The sequence below is a fragment of the Trichosurus vulpecula genome, chromosome 8, assembly GCF_011100635.1.
Source record: "Trichosurus vulpecula isolate mTriVul1 chromosome 8, mTriVul1.pri, whole genome shotgun sequence".
Taxonomy (NCBI): Eukaryota; Metazoa; Chordata; class Mammalia; order Diprotodontia; family Phalangeridae; genus Trichosurus; species Trichosurus vulpecula.
This window is the reverse complement of record NC_050580.1, coordinates 259,252,437-259,280,222: the sequence shown is the minus strand read 5'-3', so window position 1 is coordinate 259,280,222 and position 27,786 is coordinate 259,252,437.

Genomic DNA, 27,786 nt, shown 5'->3' with positions numbered 1-27,786 from the left:
AAATCACATAACAGAGATTGAAGGGGAAAAAAGAAAAGAAAATAAGAGCAATCAAGGAAAGTCAAGAAAATTTTAAAAAGAAAGTTAATCAACTTGAAATAGAGAATCAAAAACTTAAGGAAGAAAATAATTCCTTGAAAACTAGAATTGGACAAGGGGAAGCTAATGATGTCCTAAGATATCAATAAATCACGAAATGAAATCAAAAGAATGAAAAAATAGAAAAGAAAGTGAAACATCTGATCAGAAAAACAACTGATTTGGGTAACAGATCGAGGAGGAATAATATAAGAATAGTTGGAGTACTTGAAAATTATGATTCAAAAAATAATCTTACAAAAATTATCAAGATATATTGCCCTGAAGTTCTAGAACAAGAAGGCAAGGCAGAAATAGAAAAAAAAAATCTAGCAATCACAACCTGAAAGACATCCCAAGAGGAAAATTTACAGGAATATCATAGCCAAGTTTCAAAGCTCCCAGGTTGAGTAGAAATTACTGGAAGCAACAAGAAAAGCAACAACAGCAACAACTTAAATATCATGGAGCTAACCCTAATAAGGATGGCATAGGACCTTACAGTTTCTACATTAAATACCATATTCCATAGGACAAAAGAGCTGGGATTCCGGCCAAGGGTAACTTACCCAGGAATGGAAAAAAAGAACACTTAATGAACTCAAAGACTTTTAGATTTTTGTGACAAAACCCCAGAACTTAGCGGAAAATTTGACATATAACATCCAGGAGAAATATAAGGTAAACATTAAAGACCAATTATAAGGCACTCAATAAGGTCAAATTGTTTAGTATATGTGAATATATTAGCAGTACTCTTATGATTATCATTATTATTTGGGTAGCTTGAAAGAAAGGCTTGGGCTAAGTTGAGTATAATGGTGTGATTAAAATAAGTACATAAATAAAATTGTGTAGGGAGAAATAAAAAAGAATACTTATCTCATAAAAATGAAGCATAAAAGGAAAAACTGACACAGAAGAAAGTAGTAGTGGGGAGGGTAGGTAGTGCTGAAACCTTATTCTCAATGAGAATGTGTTAAAGAGGAAAATTACATACATACATTCATACATACACATATTCTAAATTCAGAAAGAAATCAGAGGTCAGGGGGATAGGGTAGGGGAGAGGATAAGAGAGGGACTTTTAGAGGGGTGGGTAGGTTAAGGAATAGGAGGGCAAGGTAGTAAGTAGAAGTAAAACAGAGGAGTGAGTAGAGATAGGGTGGATAGAGTGAGGACAGTGGGGGATAATAGGAAGGAGGAAAATACATAACAAGTAATTGTAGCTTAGCAGGTGAATGGGACAAATTTACCCATAAAATGGAAATGGGTGGCAGATTAAAAATTTGAATTCAACAATATGTTGCTTTCAGGCAACATTATAAAAATGAGTAATACAGAGAAAGAAAAAATAAAGGGCAGAAGTACAATTTATTATATAAAAATCACAAGATAGTAGGCATGATCTCACACAAATTTAGAGTTAAAATAGATTTAATCAAAGGTGAAAAATAGAGAAACTATGTGTTAGCAATATTATTGAATATTGTTTGAGACCGTTCAAAATACCTAGACAGTATAAAGTATCAGAATGTATACCTGCCAAAACAGACACAGGAACTATATGAACATTAACATAAAATACTTTTTATCTAAATAAATTCAGCTCTATATACTTGAAGTAATATTTATTGTTCATGAGTAGGTAAAGCCAATATAATTTTTAAATGATAATTTTACCTAACTAATGTATTCATTCAATGTCATCCAAATTAAATTATTGAACACTATTGAACTTCTATATATAGAAAAAAATAATAACAAAAGTCATTTGGAAGAGCAAAAGATCAAGAACTTCAAAGAAACCAAGAAAAAAGATGTAAAGGAAATAGATTCAGCAGTGTCAGGCCTTAAACTATATTATAAGAGAGAACATGTTGAAGTGTAAAAAGCATAATTTCAATTATTTTAAATTAAAATTTTCTTGCATAAATGAAACCTATGTAGCCAAGAATCAAAGACATGCAGAACATTGAAGGGGAAAACTTTCATAGACAGTCTCTCAGACAGGTTGTGATTGAGTTGGAATATTGCCGTGGTGTAAGAAATGATGAGCTAGAAAAACATGGAAAGACTTGGACCTATGAAGGAAGATGCTATCAACCTTCAGAGAAACAAATGACAGGTGGAAATAAGCATAATACAGTGTTACATATACATATATGTTTATAGATATCTATGTATATGTATATATAGCCACTCAATTACAGTCTTCCTTAGGGTCAGGAGGAAGGGAGGGACAGAGGACAAGAGAAAACCAATAAGGAAGCAAGGAATAGCTAGGCAGCCTTGAAAACAATGTGTACTATCTACCATACAGGTTTTCTTGAAATGGAAATTTATGGTTTTATATTGAATCCTCTCTTATGGTCTGCTGTATACACGACAATGTTTTTTTTTTTCTTTTCTCATTTTGTATTGAAGTTTAAATTTAAAAACAAAATACAAAATTTAAGCAAGGGGTGGGTAAGAAGGCATGAGGAAGTGAGGAGAAAAATGTATAATCCAAAAGAGAATACAGATGGAATATAAGTGAGACAGGAGTCGCTACTGCCTTCCTAATTAGTCAAGGAAGAGACCAGGGCATCCAGGAATGTAACAAAATCAGAATGGGCTCTGTGGGGCTATGAAGTAGAGCTTTGAATTCTCATGGAATCTTCTGGTTTACTACTTTTTCCATCTGAGGCTCATCTCTATCTGCTCATAGTCCTCTCTATGCATTTCTTGTCTTGTTGAGAATCAACAACTGAAAAAGAGGGACCCCCTCAAGTTGTTTTGTACCTCTCACCAAGAACATGCCATTCCACTAAGTTCAGTAAAAAAAAAGTGGCTTTGTTTAATCTATTGTGTGCATTTTGCATGTGACTTGGCCTTAGAGAAACCAAATTCCCTGATTTAGGACTGATTTGTAGATTACTTCATGGCAAACTAAAGTGATTCTAATAGTCATAGATGAAATTTGAGCTGTAGGCACATCATGGAATAACAAATCCACCCAGAGGTCCTATTACCTCATTACTTCTCTATCTTCATCATTAGTAGCAATCCATGGTTATAACCTATCCCTTTCCAGGTCCATCAGAATCAAACCTTAATCGATCACATTTTCCCCCAAAAAATATAACCAAATTTAATGAATTAACCACTTGACTCCCTAGATTCTTGCACTCATTAGTCAAAATTCTGTATTTCCTCAGTCTCCTTGTTGTCCCAATGAGTAGGTAACCAGTTCATATTTGGTAAGATTTGAGGATCAACAAAAGATCTCAAATAAAATAAATATATTTCCATTTTGGCCATTAAGGTCACTTGAACTTTCTAGTGTTACATATATTGCTTAAGAGATCTGTAAACACTGAATTAATCAATTAAGGCACTGTGTTACCTGAGAGAGGCAATATTTGCATTAGTCAAGAAATTAGCTATATTTAATTAAGCTATTCAAGGAAGCTAGGTGGCACAGTAGATAGAGCACTAGGCTTGGATCAGGAAGGGTCATCTTCATGAGTCCAAATCTGGCCTCAGACACTTATTAGCTGTGTGACCCTGAACATGTAACTTAGCCCTGTTTGCCTCAGTTTGTCATCTGTAAAATGGGCTGAAGAAGGAAAAGATGAATGGCATCTTTGCCAAGAAAACCCTAAATGGGGTCACAAAGAATGACTCAGAAAGAACAACGATTACCATTCAAGTTAGAAAGTAGCAGAGGACCAAAGATGTGAGGCCTAGGACTAAATAAATATGGAAGGAAAAGAAAGGTATGATAACAGAGTAGGGGACCTTGGGTATGCCAAGAATACTGAGCCCCATAAGCTAACACAAGGAGAAGAAAAGAGAGCATTCCAACTATATAATTCACAATGTTACTTGCATCTGGTCCTAGTCAAAAACTTCAGTGTGCTTCTTACACCATGGCAACCATAACTCCCATTGGGTTCTATGGCATATTAACTTGGAAACCATTAAATAAAGCTCTATTTCTGTCATCTATTTATTAAGATGTTTTGCAGAATATAATAAGGGGTCAGTGAAAAGCTCTTCCCCATTCTGTTCCCAAGTTTTATGGAGGTGGTTGGATACATATCTGACATGATTGGCTGAGATTTATGTTACCTTCCTGAAGTGTGCATTTGAGATATGAGAAAAAGCCAAACAAGACTCACAAAACCAAACTTCTACCCTCTTTTGCTGATTCATGTGGGAATAGTTGATCCTTCCATAAGAAACCTGGAAAGAGTTACTAGCAACTCTGATATCCTGGCCAGGAAATTTTGGGACTTGGGGACACAAGTGGTATTTTCATCTATTATTCCAATTGAAAGTTCAATTTTTGGAAAAGAAACAAAAAGCAAATAGCTGATTATTCAAATGATATCAAATAAGATGATTTTGTTTTCAGGACCGTGGTTTGAGGGAAATGAAAGTGATGAGTCCTTTGCCAGGGATGAATAAATGTCATAAGTACTGAAAATAAATGTTTGGTTAGAGACAGATTGGTCTGATCAAGATAGCTTTAAAATATATATGAAGGGGAAAAAAGAGAGGAAAATCCAAATTACAACTGTTAAATTATATTAAGGACAGAGGAAGTGAAATTATAGTGTGGACATCTAATTATTATTCACATGAGAAAACAATTAAACATAGACCTAGATTCAAAAACTTATGGTCCCAAACATTTATATACCAATACAGAGAATCAGAAAATTTAATAAAAATTTGTAAGTATAATCTCATTGGTGTCTTCTAAACTTGATGATAATGGACTTATCCCTGGACTTTAGCAAGAGAAACGTACTTCTCTTTTAAAAGAAATACATGTTACAGAATCATAAGTAGGGAGTGAGGGGTGCCACAAGTCAAGAAGTTCTGGATGTGTGAAAATTCATGAATCTGAGAATGGAGGTATGTTGGAGCTTACTTGAGGAAATATAAAAGCAGAGAGAGAGATAGACATGTTGTTTCAGGAGTATACAACAAACCACCTTGCCAAATAGGGGATATGAATGATGATTTCCTAACACAGACCATGGAGCCAAGATATATTTGTGCTAGGGAAAACACAGATGTTCAAAGTCTCATTCCATTATAAACAGAGGATCTAATACATTCTTTTCTTGAAATGTGATAATTTAATCTTCCAGAAGCATAAGGAAGCTACTAGAATAGTTGCTGCTCTGGATTAAATTCATATATATATATATATATATATATATATATATATATATATATATATATATATATATATATGAAGTGACTGAACCTTGGAAGAAAGTGATCATGTCATTTGAAATTCACAATAACCAAAGAAGAGCAAACGAGGTATAATCAGTTTCTTTAGTATATTTTAATAAAATATATATTTAGGAAGAAGGGTGGTATACCTAGCTCAACTCAATCCTCAATCGTACCTGAAAGGAAGCAGATTTCAATAATTTCATATAGTATTTAGACATGATCCCATTGCTAAAGTGGACAAAAGGGAGCAAAGGTCAAGTGGGAAAATCTTCTTAAAAATGAAGCTCTAGCAGTAGAATGGCAAATGGTCCTAATAAAAAAAGTAGGGAGATTGTGAGAATCTAAAGAAATTAATATAGTTACAAAAGAAGGTCACTAGAGAGCTCAGATGAACATAAAAATGCATATACACAAAAAAGGAAAAGGAGTATATCATTTACGATGACTACAAAAGAATGCAAAAGTCCATTAAGATAAGGAAGGTGAGAACCTAAAATGAGTGAAGCTTCATAAAAGGTGCTAAGGACAATTAAAGGCCTTTTTAAAAAAGCTTCTTAAGAGTAGAAAGAAGAAAAGAACAGATGCAGTGCTTAAGGTGAATTGTAATGGAAAACACAGACAAAAGAGAATTGTTTGGAGACTATTTTGTTTCCATCTTCTCTATCGTTGAGAACATCTTCAACCTGTTAAGGATAGAAAAAACATAGCTGAGAGGAAATTCAAGCAGCAGATTTGTGAATAGATAGCAACTTACCACTTGGATTCTTAAAATGAGTTCAAGTTTTCTGATCTAGAAATACTAAGAGGTTCTGCAGCTAACATAAAAATAAAATGTAGGCGTAATTGACAATCTACAGTGACTAATCATTGAAGAATATGAGTTGTTATTAATATAATCTAGCAATAGTATACAAGCCACTATCCTCTTCTTATTTTTCATTAAATGCTCTTCAGACCAGTGATCTCAAATTCAAATAGAAATAGGAGTCACTTAACAGCACATACAGATACCTATAGGTTGCACATTGACTTAGAAAATGGCATGTTCAAATTATGTATATCCTACTATATTTTTAATTGTTTTGCTAAATATTTCCCAATTATAGTTTATTCTGGTTCGGGCCACCATGCTGCCCGCATGTTTGACACCTCTACTTTGACTACTACACAGGCAGATACAATAACACCTTTGTGTCATTGAATACAGGTATTAGGATATAACCTCTGTGTGCTCACAGTGTTCATCCTCAGGGTGAGCTCTAGTAGGGAGGTTAACATGGACAGCTTGCAGCTCATTCTTTTCCCCATGATTTTTATATTTTATGTTTGACCTCCATATTTAGCAAACTTTTCATTCTAAATTTCATCTGGAATGCCAGGTGTAACCTTTGGCTTCATGTTCAGGCCCTATCTTCTTGGGAATTTCTGATTTCATTTTAAGCAAAGCAATGAAGCTAGTGGATGCAGAGAGGCAGAGAAGAGTGGATTCTACATTATCACCTTCTCCTCCACTCTAGGTTCTCCATGTGTAGTACTAGAAAATGGAGAGTTTCCATTTCAATAGAGATAAAATGAAACTATTTAACTTCTATTTTATTTGTAACTTATAGGTGACACAAAGTTGTCAGAGGACAAAAAATTTCCAAGTGAGGAGGTAACTGTAGCTAAGAGTGAATTGGAGCCCATGATAAGTGGGAAGAGAAGGGAAGATTTAGAAGAGAAGTTGGAAAAGGGAACTTAGAAAAGAATAGAACACCATTGTCTCCTTATGTGTGTTCACACCTTTAGAAACAAGGAAAGCCCTGGAGACCAGAAGAACGTAATAGAGATGTGGGTAGTAGCACTGTTAAATACTACTTAGGATAATAGAGAAAATATTTTGGAAAGGAAAGTAGAGATAGTAATTCACTAGTCAATGAATTATGCTGATACAATTCAGGAGAAAGACATGAGAGAGCACAAAAACACTCACTTTCATTTAGCAGCCAATTAAAAGACTTTGGGTCAAAATAGAGTAAGCTGAGAAGAAACAGTCTGAGAATAGCTAGGAGTTTTCTGAAATGGTGGTGGGGATGAGAGTGAGGCAGAGTTCCTCCAATAGGAAGTCAAGAAGTAGGCTTACCAAATCTCCAGGGAGGTTGGTAAGCATTCAAAAAAAGTTTGCACATATCAAAATGATCTAATGAATGTCCAAACTTCATTGGCCAGTAACCTAGACATACAAATACACTTGTGTGTATACAAAAATACACCTGTGTATATGTACATATGTGTGCGCATGTGTATATATGCATATATACATACAAATAATAATAATAGCTGAATATAACTAAAATAAGCAAAAGCTTCATACCTCATAATGATCACTTTCTTAAAAAAACACACATAATTGGTAGGCACAGGTGGGTTTGACCTGACAAACGTCAAATGCATCATAAAGAATAGAATTTACTACATTTTAGCAAACAGAAGAAGACATCATGGCTGTGATACACTCACAACAAAGAGAAAAAGCAAAGATAGCCTTTAGCTCATTAGGTGGTGCCTCTGTAAGCTTTTGGTAAGACATAGATGAAAGTGGCATACCATGATATGGCATGATGAGATGCAAGAGAGAACTTCCAAATTAATGAGATCACAGATCCATTTGGATATTAGGATTATTTCAGACATTTTCCATCCAAAATGAAAGATTTAATAAATAACTGTATTGATAGATACAACTCTTTAGACAAGTAGCTCCCTGCCCACACACCCACACCCACACACACACACACACACACACACACACATTTACTTACAATTTGCATCATATGACATCATATACAGTCATTTCCCCTCATCACCTCACTGTATGAGAAATTATTGTCATCAGTCTTAAACTCTTCGCTCTAATGAACTCTACAACTTATTCTGAGTCAACACAGATGAGATCGGAGGTTACAATATTTTCTTTGTGTCTGTGTGTGTGCATATGTGTGTGTGTGCATGTGTGTATGTGTGTGTGTATATCTATATCTATATCTATATATCCATTGTGAGTGTATATAGACACACACACATGAGATTTATGGTCTCATCACTAGGAGTCTGTCTGCTAAGTAATAGATCATTTTAATCACAGAAACTCACAAAGATAATCTATTCAGGCATGGAAAAAATGCAGTCTTCATCAGTAGAAGGAAAACTTGCATAGATGTAACTCTGTACCTTAAAGTGTTAAACCAAGTCTGGTTCTGGGTCTCTCTCTCTCTCTCTCTCTCTCTCTCTCTCTCTCTCTCTCTCTCTCATTCTCACACACACACACACACACACACACACACACACACACACACACACAGATGCACAAAGGCTTTCTTGCCCTTAAAGCATTTTGTTGCTGTTGTCATGGCAATGGATGCTAAAAACAAAAACAAACCAACAAACCCCAAACCATATTTTTGATCCAAATGTTTGATTTCTTGGCTTGATTCTAGTCCTTCATCCCAACCCCTATTGCACTATTAACAACCACCCACAGGGAGGCCCAAAGTGGGAAGGGTGATAGCTGGAATGACTACGATTTAACAAAGGCATTAATAACACTTTTTTTTTTTAAAATAGCAAATGAGAAAAAAAATGTTATTTCTTTTATATAAGATGAGAGACTTTCAATGAACTGTCTTTTTATTCTGCATTTTATTTATCTCACATTTCTGTAACATAGAGCATATATATAGCTATCAACTAGGTTTCTGTGATTAAATAAAGGAAAGAAAGTAGAAAAAACACTACCAACCCTGCTGTGGTATGGCATGGTTTTTCAGACATTCCTTAACACCCTATTCTTCTTCTCTTTACACCATACTCTCTGTCTCTGTCTCTCTGTCTCTGTCTGTCTGTCTGTCTGTCTCTCTCTCTCTCTCTCTCTCTCTCTCTCTCTCTCTCTATGTGTGTGTGTGTGTGTGCGCGCGTGTGTGCTTGTGTGTGTGTGTGTGTGTGTGTGTGTGTGTGTTTTAATCAAGTTTCATTTAATTGTATGAAAATCATTCCAGCAAAACCAGACTGGCCTTTGGGGGAATTTGTTTAGACACACACACACACACACACACACACACACACACACACACACACCCCTCACCAGAAAATACTGAACCACTCTCCCAAAGAATACTGTGGATGTTCTTTCTGTGTACGTACACAATCTAATCTAATCTTTTCTCATTCTTTCTTCTCTCTTCTTGCTGTCTAAGGCAGCACAACTTTAGCTATAAGGTCTTTTCCTCTGAGCTCTATGTTGCTGAACTGAATAGTAACTTGCAAACCAATTTGTAGCCCAGGGAAGAAAAACTGCAAAATTAATTCCTTATCCCCTTTTCCTCATACCATACGCATGACCCTTAATTATGTTCACAGGGTCCTATTCAGAATGTGTAATGCAGGCCTAGGAGACAAGGGAGGCACCAGGCAAATCAAACAAAAAGATAACCTTGTGAAGGTTTTGTATGTGAAATAATACAATATTGCGTTCACATGTACAAGAGAAAAATGTGCAGGAATGATATGACTTTCTAAATCAATTTGGACTAGAATGTATCAGAGGAAGTCTGATAAAAATTGGAAATAATTTTGCCAAGTTCAGTTTCAATATCTTAAAGATTACTCACAATTCTATGGCTTTTTGAGATTTGCAAAGCACTTTCTTCACCCTAACTTGATGAATTAAGCAGTACTATCGTATTTATTCCCATTTTACAGATGAGAAAATTTAAGTTCATAGAGGTGAAATGACTTAGCCATTGACACACAGCTATGGGAAAGCAAGATTAGAACTCAATTCTCTTGACTTAAACCCAGTGTGTTCTGTATCATCTCACAACATTCATACCATTTAGAATGTGATTATGCCATTATGCAGTCAGAGGCAACATTGATTTTCATGGTTCCCTCACGTATCTGTGGACATGTGGCATCACCAACTATATATATACATATATACATATATATATATATATATATATATATATAATTCTGATGAAAATAAGATGTTAAATATGCCTACCAGTCAGTATTCCCCAAATAATAATCTCTCCTATGCAAAATATCTCCTTCCCAGACTTCTTTTACAGATTAGCATCTATGACCTGTTCCCAATTACGGGTATACTCCAAGTCTTTTTTCTAGGTCTTCTCTATCCTCCCTGTGCCTCCTTTCTTTTAGTGACATGTGTTTCCGTGTGTTCAGTTGTAATCTCAACACCACTAACTACTAATTTTTATATCGAGTCCTAGTCTCTATCCTGAAACTCAATCCCACATCACTGACTGCCTATTTGACTTACCTAGATAAAGACATATTCTCTAAGTGTCTCAAAACTTGTACAAAACAAAACTCATCTTTAATTTCTCTTGTTAACTTCCTTATTTCTTTCAGGGGGACACCATACTCCCAGTCTCTCAGGTTCACAATTTCAGAGTCATCCTTGATGCTCATTCTCTCTCTCTCTCTCTCTCCCCCTCTCTCTTCTCTCTCTCTTTTCTCTCTCTCCCTCTCTCTCTCTCTCTCTCTCTCTCTCTCTCTCTCCTCTCTCTCTCTCTCTTTCTCTCTATTCCCCAATGTCCAATTAGTTGTTCAGTCTTGTCAATTTTACCTTAATAACATATCACACGCTTGTTTCCATCTTACCAATCACACCCCATCGTCTCTTACCTGAATTGTTAAAATAGTCTCCTAATTGGCCTCGTAACCAGGACAGTGAGGTAGTGCAGTGGACAGAGCACTGGGCTTGGAATCAAAAAGACACATCTTCATGAGTTCAAATCTGTTCTCTGACATTTACTAGCTCTTTGACCCTAGGAAAGTCACTTGGCCCTGTTTGCCTCAGTTTCTTTATCTATAAATTGATCTGGAGAAAGAAATGGCAAACTACACCAATAACTTTGCCAAGAAGACCCCAAATGAGGCCAGAAAGCATCGGACATTACTGAAATAACTCAACAGTAGCAATTGACCTCCCTGACTCAAGCCTTTTCCTTTTCTACTTGATCCCTCACATGACTGTCTAACTGTTATTATTAAACACAAATGTGACTATGGCACTTGCCTGCCAAGAAGATTCAGTAACATCCTATTGTATCCAAGGCAAAATAGATACGCCTTTCTTTGACACTGAAGGCCCTTCACAATCTGACCAAGACTGTGCTTTCATACCTATTACCTACCCAACCCCCTCCCACGATTTCTGCATTCTAGCCACACTGGCCTACTTGTTGTCACTCATATACTACTCTGTTTTCCATCTCTGTACTTTTATACAGGCTATCCCCCATTCCTGGAATGCACTGCTTACTCATTCTTACCTCTTAGAATTCCTAGCTTGCTTCAAAATTCTGCTCAACCACTACCTGCTAAATGAGGCTTTTTTATTTCCTTGGGCTCCTCGTGAAAACCTTCCCCCTCCTTTTATTTACTTTGTATATGGGTTGTTGTTGTTCGTCTTTCATTCTGGAAGAGGACCATGGCATCAGGGAGATGATGCCACAAGAGGCAAGTGAATTGGATTTAACTGAGAGAGGGCTGCGCAAAGTCACCAGTCTCACTTTCTCCTCTGGAGCCATCTAGGTCCGGTAGCAAGAAATAGATCAGGACAACTGGAGATGGCCCTCGTATAGGTTGGATTTCCATAGCATATATGGGATATTTGGCAGCTAGGTGCAGTAGACAGAGTGTTGGGCCTGGATTCAGGAAGACTCATCTTTCGCAGTTCAAATCTATGCGACTCTGGGCAAGTCACTCAATCCTGCTTGCCTCAGTTTTCTCATCTGTAAAGTGAGCCAGAGAAGGAAATGGCAAACCACTTCAGTATCTTTGCAAAAAAAAAACAAAAACAAAAAAGAAAACAAATAAACAAACAAAACCAGCAAGAACAAGAAAACCCACAAATGGAATCACTGAAACAACTGAACAACAACGACACGTTATTGAACACTACCGAAACAAACAACAACGTGCTATTTCTCATGAATGAATGTAAACTTCTGGAGAATAAGCCTGTTTCATTTTTTGTTTTTCTATTACCAGTGCATAGCGTTGTGTTTAGCATACAGCAAGTGCTTAATAAATGCTTCTCGGTTGCTTGATTATGTCTTCATAAAGTGTTCTAACCATTTGAAAATAGAAAAAATTGATGGGCATGATAATTATGTAATGGTCATTAATATACTAAAGAGGCTTCAGCCTAGGATTGTGGGTGAGGGGTACAAAAGCAATGAAAGATATGAACCTTAACCTTCAAGACCTTACACTAGTTATGGATGCAGAACAGATATGTATGACAAACACAAGGCAGACTCTTTTACTAGTCCAAGACCCACTATAATTTGACTCAATTCTCCTTCTCACATTAGCCTCCATGATTCCTCTTCATGCAGCTTGACTTGACAGCAAACTAGAACACCTAATATTCTCTGAACACTTCATGCTTCCTTACTGCCATGCCTTTGTTTACACTGTTTCAGATACATGAAATGGTCCTTTTCATTCCCTAAGTCATCTATAAAATTCTCACCATCTTTTGAGACCTGCTTGAAATGTTATTTTTTTTATAGATCCCTCCATGATCCCCCAGGTAGAAGTGATCTCTCCTCTTGAGCTCTCATAAGCTTATGTACTTCAGCTGTTTTGCTTATCTTATTTTTTTGGCCAGAAGAAACCTTTGACTTGGAATGGGTAGATCAAACATGACTAATGGGAATTGATATATAAGTAAGAAGATGGGGACAGCTAGGTGGCACAGTGAATAGAGCACTGGCCCTGGAATCAGGACTGAGTTCAAATCTGGCCTCAGACACTTGACACATGTAATTAGCTGTGTGACCTTGGGCAAGTCACTTAACCCCAATTGCCCTGCCAAAACAAACCAAAAAAAAAAGAAGAAGAAGAAGATGGTAAGAGACAACCTAGCAGGTAATTATGAATTCTAATCACCAGGCCCACTATCCTAAGTTACTGAAAGAAACAAAAAAGATGTGTTTGTTGATTTTCCATGAGTAATATTCAAAAGGACTTGAAGGATGGGAGAGTTTCAACAAATGGAAAGACAAATGTTTTAATGTTTAAAATATTAAAAGAATGGAATCAGCAAATTATAGGTCAATGAACTTGATTTTAATTGCTAGAAAAATCCAGAACATATAATAATTAAGGAATGTTTAGTGAACATCTAGAGAAGGAAGCAGTGATCATCAAAAGCCAACATAGATCCATCAAGGAAAAAAATCACGCCAACGAACCTCATTTCTATTCACACAGACATCACTATAATTCATGTCTTCATCACCTCTTACCTGGCTCACTATAAAAGCCTCCTAATTGTTCTTGCTTGGAGCCTCTGCCACATCTAATTCATTCTTTACACAGCTGCCAGAACAATTTTCTTAATGCACATGTTACTTTCCTGCTCAAAAATATTCCTCGATTCCCTGTTGCTTCTAGTCTGCAATACAAATGCTTTAGCTTAAATTTTAAGGACCACCTAGCTGCAGCCTACTTTTCTAGCCTTATTGAGTACTCTCTGCTTAAAACTCTCTATTTCAACTCAGGTGTACCTTGATTTTACCCCCATTCCTTCATTCTTAGATTTGTAGCTTGACTATAGCTTTTTTGTTCTAGGTTAATTATGTATCACCAACCCTCAATAACTCCATGATTCAACTAAACTGTCCCATTTGTTATGCCTCCTATAAGACCTCCCATTTCCCATCTCTGCAATTTTGCCCAGGCTATTCCCTATGCTTTCAATTCCCTTCTTTATCTCTCCTCTGTCTTTTCAAATTCTAGCTCCTTATAAAGTTCAATTCAACTGATGACTCTACCAAAGCCTCATTGTCTCATTAATTTCCCCCTTTCCTTTACTTACTTTGTATCATTTAAAAAAATTCTTCTTTTGTACTTCTGTTTATATTTCTATATGCTCATAATAACATATAAGCCCTTTGAGGAAAAGTACTGTCTACCTTATATATTTATTGCAACCAACAAAGCAACTTGCACATAGTAGGTGTTTACTACGTATTTGTGATCTATTGGCACCATCAACATAAAGAGTTATGAGACACATAAAAGTTTTCTACCTGGTAAGAAACTGTATTTCCCGTGGGGCAACAATCTCCCAATATCCCCTCTGCTCAATGCCCTGTTCAATAGCATTTAGCAACAGTAAGAACAGAAGAAACGATTTCAGAGCACTTGTGTGTGTTCTGTACTCTGACCCAAGAGAATAGATTTGAAAATGGAGTCATGTCTCCTGGCATTGAGCCTGGTCTGTGGTGATTTGTATGCTGAGATGGAAATCCCAGTCATTCCCTTTATTTCACTTAGCACCAACAAGAGGACCCATGAATACATGCTGGAAACTAATATAAATATTTAATCCAGAATGGATTGTGGACTCCTCATCGTGGGGCTCAAATCTGCATTCCTTCTATGTGGTGTAATTATTTCTATAGTCATTGGGAGTAGAAGATACCAAGGATTATAGCTGAAGGCTTGACTGCAGCTAACTCACTATGCTTCCTTCTTGCCAAAGTCCCTTCTACCATCAGACATAAGTTTTGTTAATAATGGAACCTAATGCCTTAGAAATCAAGCTTTAGGAAATATTTATTTTCACTTCTTTTTCTATTAATTTATTATTTAACAAAAATTTAAAAAAAAAACATGTTGTAGGACTGTCACTGATCTCAGGACTATATTATGGAAAAGATCAGATTATTCAGAGGAATGATACCCCCAGGGAAGCAATTTGAATATCAAGGAAAAAACAGGCTCTGGAGAGGCCTGGAGTGGCTGCTGAAGTGGATTAAACATTGACCCATCATCACAGGAATAAGCACTTTCCCCATATTTCACCCTATCACCCCCAAAAATATAATCAACAGTGGGCTAGCAATGGGCCAGCCTGGAGCTAATGGGGAAGGGTGAGTTTATCAGCCACACCTAACTCCCCCTAAACATTGAGGACCCAGACACCAGGACCAAGCCATCTCAAAAAGTAAGAAAATAGATCATTTCAAAGTTAGGTTATAGAACTGTCTCTTCCTTCTCTAGAATCCCTGTGATTTAGAGTTTCATTTTACCTAAGTGAAAATTTCTATCTTCTGCTCCCTTATCGTTATCTGCCTCAGTATTGCACCCTCCAAGTTCTCATTGCACTTGGGTTTCACTTCTGTTTCCCCTGTAATCTTCTTCTGTTGCTAACAAACTGCACTTCATATTAGCCCTCTTCCTCTCATACTCTTTCCATCACATTGTGCTCATGTAAACCTGGCTCCATCCACAGAAGACAGTGATTCTCTAACCGCCCTCTCTAGTACTAAATACACATTCTCATAATCCATTGTCTCTCATAACCCAGCCTTCCCTCATACACACTCACATACATTGCCCCAAGAAGAATGAGGTATACTGCTTGATCCACACTGTCATTTCCACCTTAGGCCCTTAGAACTTAAAAGTCATTCAGTCTAATCCCTTATTTTATAGATGAGGAAACTGAGGCACAGAGTGGTTAAATGACCTTCCCAAGTTCACACAAGTAGAAGACCTGGGATTTGAACCCAGTCCACTTGATTCTAAACCCAGCCCTCTTTCTACCACACCATGTTGCCTCTCCCAGTTCATGGCTTTTCTCAAAGTCTTGATCTACACACCAATCTCTGTTCTCAAATTAAAGGATTTCAATATGTAGTTATTTCTTCCACATCACAACCTTCTCCATTGTAGTTTCAATATATCTTGGTTATCAAAAGAAATTAAATGGGAATTTTGAAGGAGTTTTACAGAAGCTGAAGATAGATGATATGTGAAGCCCAGCTGATAATACAGAGTCTATGACTAAATACTTAACCCAACTTTTACAATAAGGTACTATAAAGACCCCATAAAAGAAAAAGAAGAAGAAAATCAGACTTCTTCTCTGGTATGAAAAGAAGGCCAAAAAATCTTACGTGGATTATCCTGAACACAGGGGCACCATGTTCCTAACCCATACAGTGGAGAAGGGTTAACAGTAGAGGTTCATATCTCTTAAAACATCCTGCTCTCCTAAACAGCAAGTAAAAACATTCATTAATCATACTAAATGCTTATTATGGGCCAGGAATTGAGTTAAATGCTGGGGGTACAAAGAATAACAATCAATGCACATGATCAGTGTTCTAAACTCAAGATCTATATCACATACCGGAATGGCCATACCCTTCATCTTACCATCACCTAGGTTCCCATGAATGTAGGTTCAAGTTCTACGATATAGAGCTTGATATTCTACTATTACATCACATCCACTTATCTCCCTCTCACCTCTTCTAAATGTATTATTTGACATCATGACCTCCAATGATTCTTCTCCTCCTTGCTTTCCCAATCAGCTTATCCTATCTTTGTCTCGTTTCTCTCTCTTTGAAATCTTTCTCTTATAGTTAACTAGTTCAACATGACACTATCATATACCCTTAAATTCCTTATTTTCTTGCCCTATCCAAATCCAAATCTTGTATCCTCCTACCCACATGATGCTGAACAACGGTGGCATTATACAAACCATACTGACCAGGTCACCCGAATAAAAACATTATATAAACCCAACTAAGCCTTTGCTATTGCATGGGATCTTTTTGTTTTTCTTCCTGTTTTTTTTATCTTCCAGTTAGCTTACTTCAGTGGTTTGTTCTCAAGTCCTTCCCTTCCCCTTCCCTCCCCTCCCCTGTCTTTCCCTTCCCTTCCCTTCATCTTTACTGACCTTCACCTTTTTCCCAATTTTATATCTCACATTTTCTCATTTCCCATGCTATGCTCCTTTGCTCGTCTCTAGGTCATGACAACATGAATCTATGTATACTGTCAGTGTAGGAAGAAAACTCCTAATGTTTTCTTGAAAAGGAGATGTTTGCAGTTTCTCTGGTCTCATGATAGCTGGCAGGCATGAGGAAGGGTGGCAGAATATACAAGACTACTGATTATTCTAGCCACTGTTTGGCAGAAGAAATGCTCACCCTTACTCCAAATTGTCCACATAAACAGAGAGTTAGCTCCACTTTGCTTCTATGATTCCTCTTGGGAAACAGAGGAACAAATATACAGTGTGTTAAAGGAAATTGGCCAATGTAAAATTATTGAATTTTTTTGTCTTGTAGGACAATTACTTTTTGATCGATCAGTTGGAGACATCAGTCCAGAGGAAAGGGGTAGAATTGAAATAAGGAAGATAAGGCAGCTAGGTAATGTAGTGTGTAGAGTACTCAATTTGGTGTCAGGAAGACTTGAGTTTGAATCCTGCCTCAGATACTATGTGCCCCTAAACAAGCCACTTGACTTTTCTAGTCCTTAGTTTCCTCATTTTAAAGTAAGGCACTTAGACTCAATGGCTTCTAAGGTCCCTTCTAGATATAAATCTGTGATTGTATGATTCTGTGATAAGACATCAGGGGTTACTAGTTCTGGGAATACAGTCAAAACATGATGAGTATATATGGACTTGATTCTGTCAAACTTCAAGTAGCATTCAAATAAATGGAGGACCATTCATGAACCAAACTTGACAATTGGAATTGCCAAGTAATTAGTAGCAGCTAAATATTATGGTCTGTTAGAATAAAGGGTTGGTGGGATTCATCTAGAATATTTTATTCCATTCTTGGCACCACATTTAAAGAAAGACATTAACAAGTTGGAGGGCAGCCAGAGAAGAATGATGAGGATGATAAGAATTCTGAAAACTATAATAAGGAACATTTAAAGGAACTTAGGAATGTTTAGCCTAAGGAAGTGAAGACTTAGAGGTCAAATTGTTCCTGTCTTCAAATGTTTGAGAGACTGTCATCTAGATGAGGTGATAGACTTCTGTGTTACATAGGAGCATAGAACAAAAACCAGTAGGTGGAAGTTACTGGGAGGCAGACTTCAGTCAAAAATATGAAAGAATGTCCCAACAATGGAACTAGCTGCCACAAAAAAAGATTCTTTCAAAAACTAAATGACTATGTAGGGATGTTTCAGACAATCCCGAGTAAGCACTGGATTGAATTCTAAGGTTGCCTTCATCTATAATATTATGCAATTTGTCAATTTGGTGTGATTTGTTGATTTTGATCTTGTGATTTCATAGCCATAAGCTAGAATCCAGAGATTTAAAATTATAGACTTGGGGGTCTAGAAGAGGACTAAACAAGAGTCTTCATATACTCATAGGATTTCTAGGAAGAAGGGACATTAAAGATAAGCTAATCTAATTCCCTGTTTTAACAGGGAAAGAATCCAACATCAAGAGAGATAAATAAGCTGCCTAATGTCACACAGATATTTATTCAGTCAAATAATATTTACTAAATACCTCTTACATATCTGGCACTGTGCCAAACATTCCTATCATGTTCTAGATGCTAAAAATGAGACTCAGTGGTACTAAGTGACTTCCTGGGTTACAAAGGCCATGGTTATACAAGGCAGGTCTTGACTCCTAGCTCAGTGGTCATTCTACTATACCAAACTAACACCTAAAAAAAGGTATCTTACATATCCATGATATGTCCACTACATGACTGATTAGCTCTTCCGACTTGAAAGCCAACTGATTTAAAATTTAGTATGCACCTTTGGACAAGATCCCAGGTATGAGCTTAATCGTCTTGATAAAATTGCATGAACAAATATCACAATCTTGTCTGAAGCAAATGTTTCCTAACAAGTTATGAAAAGGGAGAAAGACAATATGTAACTGCCTTTCTCCTTCTTACACAAATGTGTATCATGTTTAAGATTGGCTAGCTGGCACACAAAATACAATATGGTTTGAATGAAATCAGTAAAACAAAATAAGTCCTACAACTAAATCCAGTAAATAACTTCTATGGAGTGGCTTGATTTTTCTTCTTCCTTCATGATATTGAAAACTATGTTGGGCCAAATTTCTTACATGCTGTCTAGATGCTGTGTCATCATACAATTATAGTCTGGTGACACAAGAGATAGAGCACAGAAACTGTAGTTAGGAAGACCTGAATTCCCATCCATCCTGAGACCTTTACTAGTTGTGTGACCCTGGGAGAGTCACTTAGCTGAGAGTTTTCTTTGCAAAGATACTAGAGTAGTTTGCCATTTCTTTCTCTAACACATTTTGCAGATGAAGAAACTAAGGCAAACAGGATTAAGTGACTTGTCGAGAGTCACATAGCTAGTATGTCTGAGGCCAGGTATGAACTCAGATCTTCAGACCCAACACTCTACCATACCACCTAGCTTCCCCATTACTGTAAATAGATCTGAACAATTAACTAGTCCACCAACAGTTCCCTGACCTGCTTGCCATCCTTGTAGTGATCCTTCAGTGCTTTGGATTTGAGATCCCATCACTGTCAGATTTCCCTCCAATTGTGCAGACTGAAATCAATTCCTGCCCTCTGATCCTGTGTGACTCTTGTCCATATCCTCCCATAATCTTCTCTAAGGGGTTAACCCAAAGAAGCCTACTTTTAGTTCTCTTGACATTGTATTTCAGTCAATGGAACCCCTAGACTGTTCCAACAGTCATTCCTCAATCAGATTACGTGACCAGACCACCTCGTTCTCTAGTCACATCCTTTACACACTTTTTCCTGAGCATTTCTTCATTGGTCATGTGACACAATTTATTCATGTCCAACAAGTGACTCTCCATGGCCTTTTGGATGAACCTTCTATGTTTTATCTGTCAGTGGTGTAATGCTGAAATTAAAGTCCTTTATCACTTATTCTGGCACAATTTTAATTAATTTGAAAATTTTCCAGACTTATTATCACTTTAATAATAATAAATATTTTTATAAGCTCCATCTAATAAAGAATGGCAGTTTTTCTCATTTGATCTTTACAGCAACCCTATGTGTTGAAGACTACCGGTTTTATTATCTACGTTTTACAGAAAAACAAAGGCTCAAAGAGGTAAAGTGACATACAAAGTCCACTCTCACTTAAGTACTTTAAAGGGATATTCTAGTCCTTCATTAACATAAATATGTCCTGAAACAATCAAGAGTTTAAACTCTTCTGGTCATGGTAGACAATGTCTCCAACTACTTTGTACAAATTATTTGATGACAAGGATTTTTTTTGCTTTTTCTTTGTTTCCTCAGTCGTTAGCACAATTCATAGGTTATAGTAAGAGTTTATTTAATGATTGATCAATAGCTGTGGTTAAGATAATTTTGTACCCATGACCAAACCTAAGCATGAAGAATCGTCCTGAACTCAGGCAGATTGGTCCTTAGGTATCAGGTATATAGTCAACAGGTCCATTTCCGAAGTCTTTCCAACTTAAGAAGAAGCTTTCCAGAGTTTGTTGTTTGCCAGACTTGCCCCTGAGAGCTGTGCAGCTAACAAACGGTAGAGTCAGTCGCTGAATCAGGCCCTGTAATTCCAAAGTTAACATTCTTTCCAGTCCATAACAGTGTCTCCCTCTTAAGAGGTTTGGAGCTAGAAGGCAGCATCTTGGGAAGAGTTTGTCAATCCATTTGGGGACACGGACATTATATATTACTTGAGAAAGATGAGGTATGTCCTCCAGGATACTTATTTCTTTGTTCTGACATCAATGTGGTCTGATGCATTTAACATAGCAGGAGGAATTACCACATTTCTTAAGCTCTATATTATCCCTACTGAGGAGATATGAAAACAGACTGCCAGCAAGTGAATGGTCACCTATAATTAACTGGAAGTATGTTATGCAACATGAGTTTATGGGGCTACATGACCTAGAATATAAAGAAAAGGCAAAAAATCTCCTCCACTTTTCCTTATGCTATATCCCCCTTTCTCGTAATTTTCTCTTCCTTCTACTCCACAATCCATTCTTTTATGACCCAATAGAAGCATTTTCCAGTTATAAAGAAAAGTAGATAATTTGTTTCTTGATCTTCACAACAACCCTGGAGAGTCTAGATAATACTAACATTATTATGGGGAAAAAATAGGCTCAGAGAATGTGTCCCCTAAAAATGATCTTGTCTGTTCCAGTCCAAGCTGTCTTATCTGTTCTCAGAACCATTATAATATTTGCATTCAGGACCAATTCAATCTAATCCAACAAGCATTTATCAAGTGTCTCCTCTGTGTATGTTGCTGTGCTGGCTACTGGGGATACAAAAACTACCAATGAGAAATAGTACCTTGCCTTCCATGCCATTATCTCCTAGATGGTATTATTCTCTATCTTATCTCCTCAGATAGATTGGAAACTCTTTGGGAACAGGAGACTCAGACTTCATAACTTTTCTTGGTTCCTCCACAATCCTAGATTACTGAAGGGGACAGTGTCAGTGCCAATAATGATTTACTGACTATCCTTCTGGCTGACCTGGAGAAGTGATTAACTGCAGCTATAGGTGAAGCTCTAAGAGAAGAGCCCTGTAGTGGAGTTGTACCAATAGATACTGTTAACCGAAGTCAACAAGAATAAATTAAGCACCAACTATGTGTCCAGCACTGTGCTAAGGGTTAGGAATTCACAGAAAAGAAAAAAACAACAGACCCTGCTCTCAAGGGGCTCACAGTCTAACTGGGGGAACCCAGCAAGCAAAATTACATATGTGTGTGTGTATGTATGCATGTATACACATATATATACATACACACATGTACATACACACACATATATATGTATACATATATATTATAGAGAGAGAGAGAGAGAGAGAGAGAGAGAGAGAGAGAGAGAGAGAGAGAGGGAGGGAGGGAAATGCTGGATAAATTGGAAATCATTTTAGTTAAAAGGCACTAAGTTTAAGGGGCATCAGGGCTACTTCCAAAATGTCTTATTTTAGGTGAGAATTGAAGCAAATAAATCAAGGAAACCAAGAAGAAGAAGTAAAGAAGGAGAGCATTCCAGGCATGAGGGACAGCCCGTGAAAATGTTTGCAATCCTGAGATCCAGTGACTTATGTGAGGAAAAATAAGGAGGTCAGTTTTACTGGCTCATAGAGACTGTGGAGGGGAGTAAGATAGAAGCCTGGAGAGCTAGCTGGGGTTTCTGCCTGCAGCAGTATCCTAAAGATGTGCTTGCTATCTCAGTCTCATCACATCATGCTAAGGTTGTTATAGCTTCTTTAAAGGCTGTCTTCCCAGTGCTATGTATGAGCATGAGGCCATGTGATCATTAAACTCTATTTCAAAGGACATGCAGTTGAGTCTCAGCTCTGTTGCATGCTATCTGTGTGATCTTGGGCAAGTCATTAGACTTATTTGTATCCCAATTCCCTCAACTGTACAATGGAGAGAATGTTTCTACATCTTACTTCCTCCATGGGGCTGGTATGAACAATGTGCTTTATAACTTGTAAAGCATGAGATATTTTAGATATTTTATTAATGTGAACTCCATCCTGCCTAGATGTCCACAGTGCTGGATGCACCATTATAAGATGCCTTCACAGCATCCTTCATGGGAAATGATCTTGGAGAGAAGAACATGCCATTCTCTGCCTGGTCTAAGATGAACAATTGCTTGGAATTCTAAGTCTTTGTTTGAAAATTTCAGTCACAAGGCAATTTACAGGTCATTGGTTCTATTTGGTAGCTAAGAAGGACTGTCCTCTACAAAATACTCATGTAGCCCCTCAAGGCAAGGAAAACTAAGGAACTGATTGCATGCATCTGGGAGGACACACGGAAAATATTCTCTTTTGTTCATTATGGAAAAGAGTTCAAGATACTTCATTTTGAGTTGTGCTGAGTTCAGTATCATTTGTCTGTTTATGTTCCTTCAGAAAAGTACAAAAAAAAAGTTTAGTACAGGATAAAAAAAGTAAATTGTTCATTTGTTCCTTAACAGCCTTTATTCTCCATAATTGTAATATGCAAACAAAAGGAAGCAAAGTATGTTCTCAATTAAGCTTTGGCAAAGCTGAGTCACCTTTGATGTCCCAGTCCTTGCATAGGGGCTGATTGTGCAACTAGAGCTCTTCTGAAAGATGCCACATAGAAACTCACAGTGTTTTTAATCTTCTGTATCAGGCAATTCAAAGACATTGATCTGGGCTTGCCAAGATTCTTTTTTCTTTCCTGTGTGTAAGACAGAAGCTGCCTCATGCTTCCCTTTCTCCCTCCCAATTTTAAAGTCATAAATAAAAAGCAAGGCTAGAGTAGGCCTAGACAAATTAGACAGGGCCACAAGAATATGGATGAAAAATAAATATCAGAGCTAGAAAATTATAAGAAATCTTGTTTCTCTGTTCTCTTAGCTATAGCTTTGAGTTTCACGAAGTCTTAGAATCTTAAAAATTAGAAGTAATATTAGAGGTTAACTGATTTAACCTGATGCAGGAATCCCTTCTGAAATATGCCAGGAAATTGTACTTCTGAACACTTCCAGTAGTAGGGACATCACCACCTAAATAAAAAAATCTATTTTAACAGAAAACATCTCAAATTATTAGAAAGTTCAGCAAACCTAAATGTTATTAAGTACCTATTGTTGCGGGGTTAGGCCTCAGGGAAGATAAAAAGTTCAGATAAAACATATATGGCCCCTCATTCTAAAAACAAAAACTTAGTTTCTAGTAGGGATCATATAACATAGACACAGATAAGTTTAATGCACAACATTGCATAATTCCTATATCAAAGAAAGAGAAACAAAATTCTCCTTGAAGTTCTTGTGAAAAGGTCCTTACTGATTTTCAGACCAAGTTAGGCTTAATGGGGAATGAGTTGTACTTTAAAGGATGGATTGGAATTCATCAGGTGAGGAATGGGAAGGAAGGAATCTATACGTAAGAAGCAATGCAAGCAGAGACACTCACTGAGAAGATGTATGATGTGTTTGTGAAACAGAAGTCTAGTTTATCTGGACAGTAGCATGTACAAGGTGAACTAATATAAGGAAAAAAAACTGGAGAACTAGAAAGGTCTTGAATGTCAAGCCAAGGAATTTGATTTTACTTGGGAGGCAGTAGAGGTCATTTGAAGCTTTTTGAGCAAAAGACAGACTTTCATGATCTATAAGGAAGATTATTCTAGTAGTAGTATAAAGTTTTTATTTGAAAAGGGAGAAGCCAGGGGTTAGAAGACCTGTAATTAGACTATAGCAATTATCTAGGGAGTTGGTAACAAAGGTCTGAATTAAGGAAATAGTAGTAAGAATAATGTGGAAAGGGAAGATTAATAGATCTTGTGGAAGTAAAATGGATTTTTGTTGATGCTCAGTCATGTTTGACTCTTCTTGGCCCTATTTAGGTTTTTCTTGGCCAAGATACTGATATGGTTTGCCATTTCCTTTTCCAACTCATTTTACAAATGAGGAACTGAGGCAAACAGGGTTAAGTGACTTGTGCAGGATCACACAGCTGGTTAAGTGATGCTGGATTTGAACCGAGGAGTCTTACTGACTTCAGGCCCACCACTCTCTCCACTGTACCACCTAGCTGCCTAGTAGAATGGATAGCCTATGAAAACTGATTGGCTATGAAAGGGAAAAGAAAGAAGATAACGCAATGTTTGCTGAAAAAGCAGTTCAGGTACATTGTGTTGTCACACAGAAATAGTGACGTCAGAAAGAAGTGTTTAGCACAAAAGATAATAAATTCAGTTACGGTAATAATGAGATTGAGATGCCAGTGGGATCGAAGGTGTACATTTTTTAGGCCCTTGAAGATGTAGGTCTAGAACTCAGAAGAGAGGTGGGGGGATAGAATTACAGATTGGAAAGTCATCTACATTGAAAGAGTAGGTTTTTTTTAATTTTAATAATTTTTTTTTTAGTTTTAGCTTACAACACTCTGTTCCATCAGTTTTGGGATTCCAAATTTTCTCTCCCCCTACTCCTCCCCCAAACCCCCAAGATAGCAAGTAATCCAATGTAGGGTCTACATATACCTTCACATTGAACTTATTTACATCATAATCCAGTTGTAATGAAGAATTATAACCAGTGGAATGAATTGTGAAAAAGGAGAAACAAAACCAAAAAAGAAGGAAAAAAAAAAGAGAGAGCAAAAATTTTGCCTCGATCTGCATTCAGACTCTACATTTCTTTCTCTGGATGTGCATAGATTTTTCCGCCATGAAACTTTTGGAGCTGTCTTTGAACTTTGCATTGATGAGAGGAGTCAAGTCTATCAAAGTTAGTCCTTAAAGATACCGTGTGTCTGTAATCGTGTATAATGATCTCCTGGTTCTACTCCCCTCATGAAGCATCAGATCATATAAGACTTTCCTGGTTATGATGAAATCTGTCTGCTCCTCATTTCCTGTTGCACAATAGTATTCCATTACATTCATATACCACAACTTGTTTAGCCATTCCCCAATTGATGGGCAAAAGAGTAGTTTTAAAATCATGGGACTGAATAAGATTGCCAAAGGAAAGATTGTGAAGAGAGCAAATGGTGGAGGGTAAAACTCTTTTCTTATTTTATCATTTTTATTTAATGTTTTAAACATTGATTTCCACAAGATTTTGAGTTACAAATTTTCTCCCCATCTCTACCTCCACCCGCATTCCAAGATGGCATATATTCTGAATGCCTCATTCCCCAGTCAGCCCTCCCTTCTGTCACCCCACTCCCTGCCCCATCTCCTTTCCCTTACTTTCTTGTAGGTCAGGATAGATTTCTATGCCTCATTCCCTTTATATTTTGTTTCCTAGATGTATGCGAAAAACAAATTTTTTTAAGCATCTGATTTTAAAACTTTGAGTTCCAAATTCTCTCCCCTCTTCCCTTTCCACCCATGCTCCCTAAGAAGGCAAGCAATTCAACATAGAGCACATGTGTATCATTATGTAAAACACTTCCACAATACTCATGTTGTGAAAGGCTTACTATATTTCCTTCCATCCTATCCTGTCCCCCTTTATTAAATTTTCTCCCTTGACCCTGTCCCTTTTCAAAAGTGTTTGCTTTTCATTATCTCCTATCCCTGTTTGCCCTCCCTTCTATCATCTCCACCTTTTTTATCCCCTTCCCCTTACTTTCCTGTGGAGTAAGATACCCAATTGAGGGTGTATGTTATTCCCTCCTCAAATTGAATCCAATGAGAGTAAGATTCACTCATTCCATTCCCCCTCACCTGATCCCTCTTCCCTTCCAACAGAGCTGCTTTTTCTTGCCACTTTTATGTGAGATAATTTACCCCATTCTATTTCTCCCTTTCTCCTTCTCTCAACATATTCGGCTCTCACCACTTAAATTCATTTTATTTTTTTAGATATCATCCCTTCATATTCAACTCATCCTGTGCTTTCTGTCTATATTCCCTTTAAACTCCCCTAAAGCTGAAAAAGGTCTCATAAATCACACACATCATTTTTCCATGTAGGAATGTAAGTCCCTTATGAATTCTCTTTCTTGTTTACCTTTTCATGCTTCTCTTCATTCTTGCATTTGAAAGTCAAATTTTCTATTCAGCACTGGTCTTTTCACTGAGAAAGCTTGAAAGTCCTCTATTTTATTGAAAATCCATATTTTGCCTTGGAGCATTATACTCAGTTTTGCTGGGTAGCTGATTCGAGGTTTTAATCCTAGCTCCTTTGACCTCCAGAGTGTCATATTCCAAGCCCTTTGATCCCTTACTGTAGACGCTGCTAGATCTTGTGGTATTCTGATTGTGTTTCCACAATATTCAAATTGTTTCTTTCTGCCTGCTTGCAATATTTTCTCCTTGACCTGGGAACTCTGGAATTTGGCTGCACTATTCTTAGGAGTTTTCTTTTTGGGATCTTTTTCAAGAGGCAATCGGTGGATTCTTTCAATTTCTATTTTACCTTCTGGTTCTAGATTATCAGGGCAGTTTTCCTTGATAATTTCTTGAAAGATGATGTCTAGGCTCTTTTTCTGATCATGGCTTTCAGGTAGTCCAATAATTTTTAAATTATCTTTTCTGGATCTATTTTCCAGGTCAGTGGTTTTTCCAAAGAGATATTTCAAATTGTCTTCCATTTTTTCATTCCTTTGGTTCTGTTTTATAATATCTTGATTTCTCATAAAGTCACTAGCTTCCACTTGCTCCAATCTAATTTTTAAGGTAGCATTTTCTTCAGTGATCTTTTGGACCTCCTTTTCCATTTGGCTAATTCTGCCTTTCAAAGCATTCTCTCCATTGACTTTTTGGAGCTCTTTGGACATTTAGGTTTGTTTATTCTTTAAGGTGTTATTTTCTTCAGTATTTTTTCGGGTCTCCTTTAGCAAGTCGTTGACTTCTTTTTCATGGTTTTCTTGCATCACTTTCATTTCTTTTGCCAGTTTTTCCTCTACTTCTCTTACTTGCTTTTCCAAATCCTTTTTGAGCTCTTCCATGGCCTGAGACCAATTCATATTTTTCTCGGAGGCTTTTGATGTAGGCTCTTTGACTTTGTTGACTTCCTCTGGCTGTATGTTTAGATCTTTGTCACCAAAAAAAGAATCTAGAGTATGAGTTTGAGTCTGCGTTTGAGTCTGAGTTTGTTTTTGCTGCCTGTTC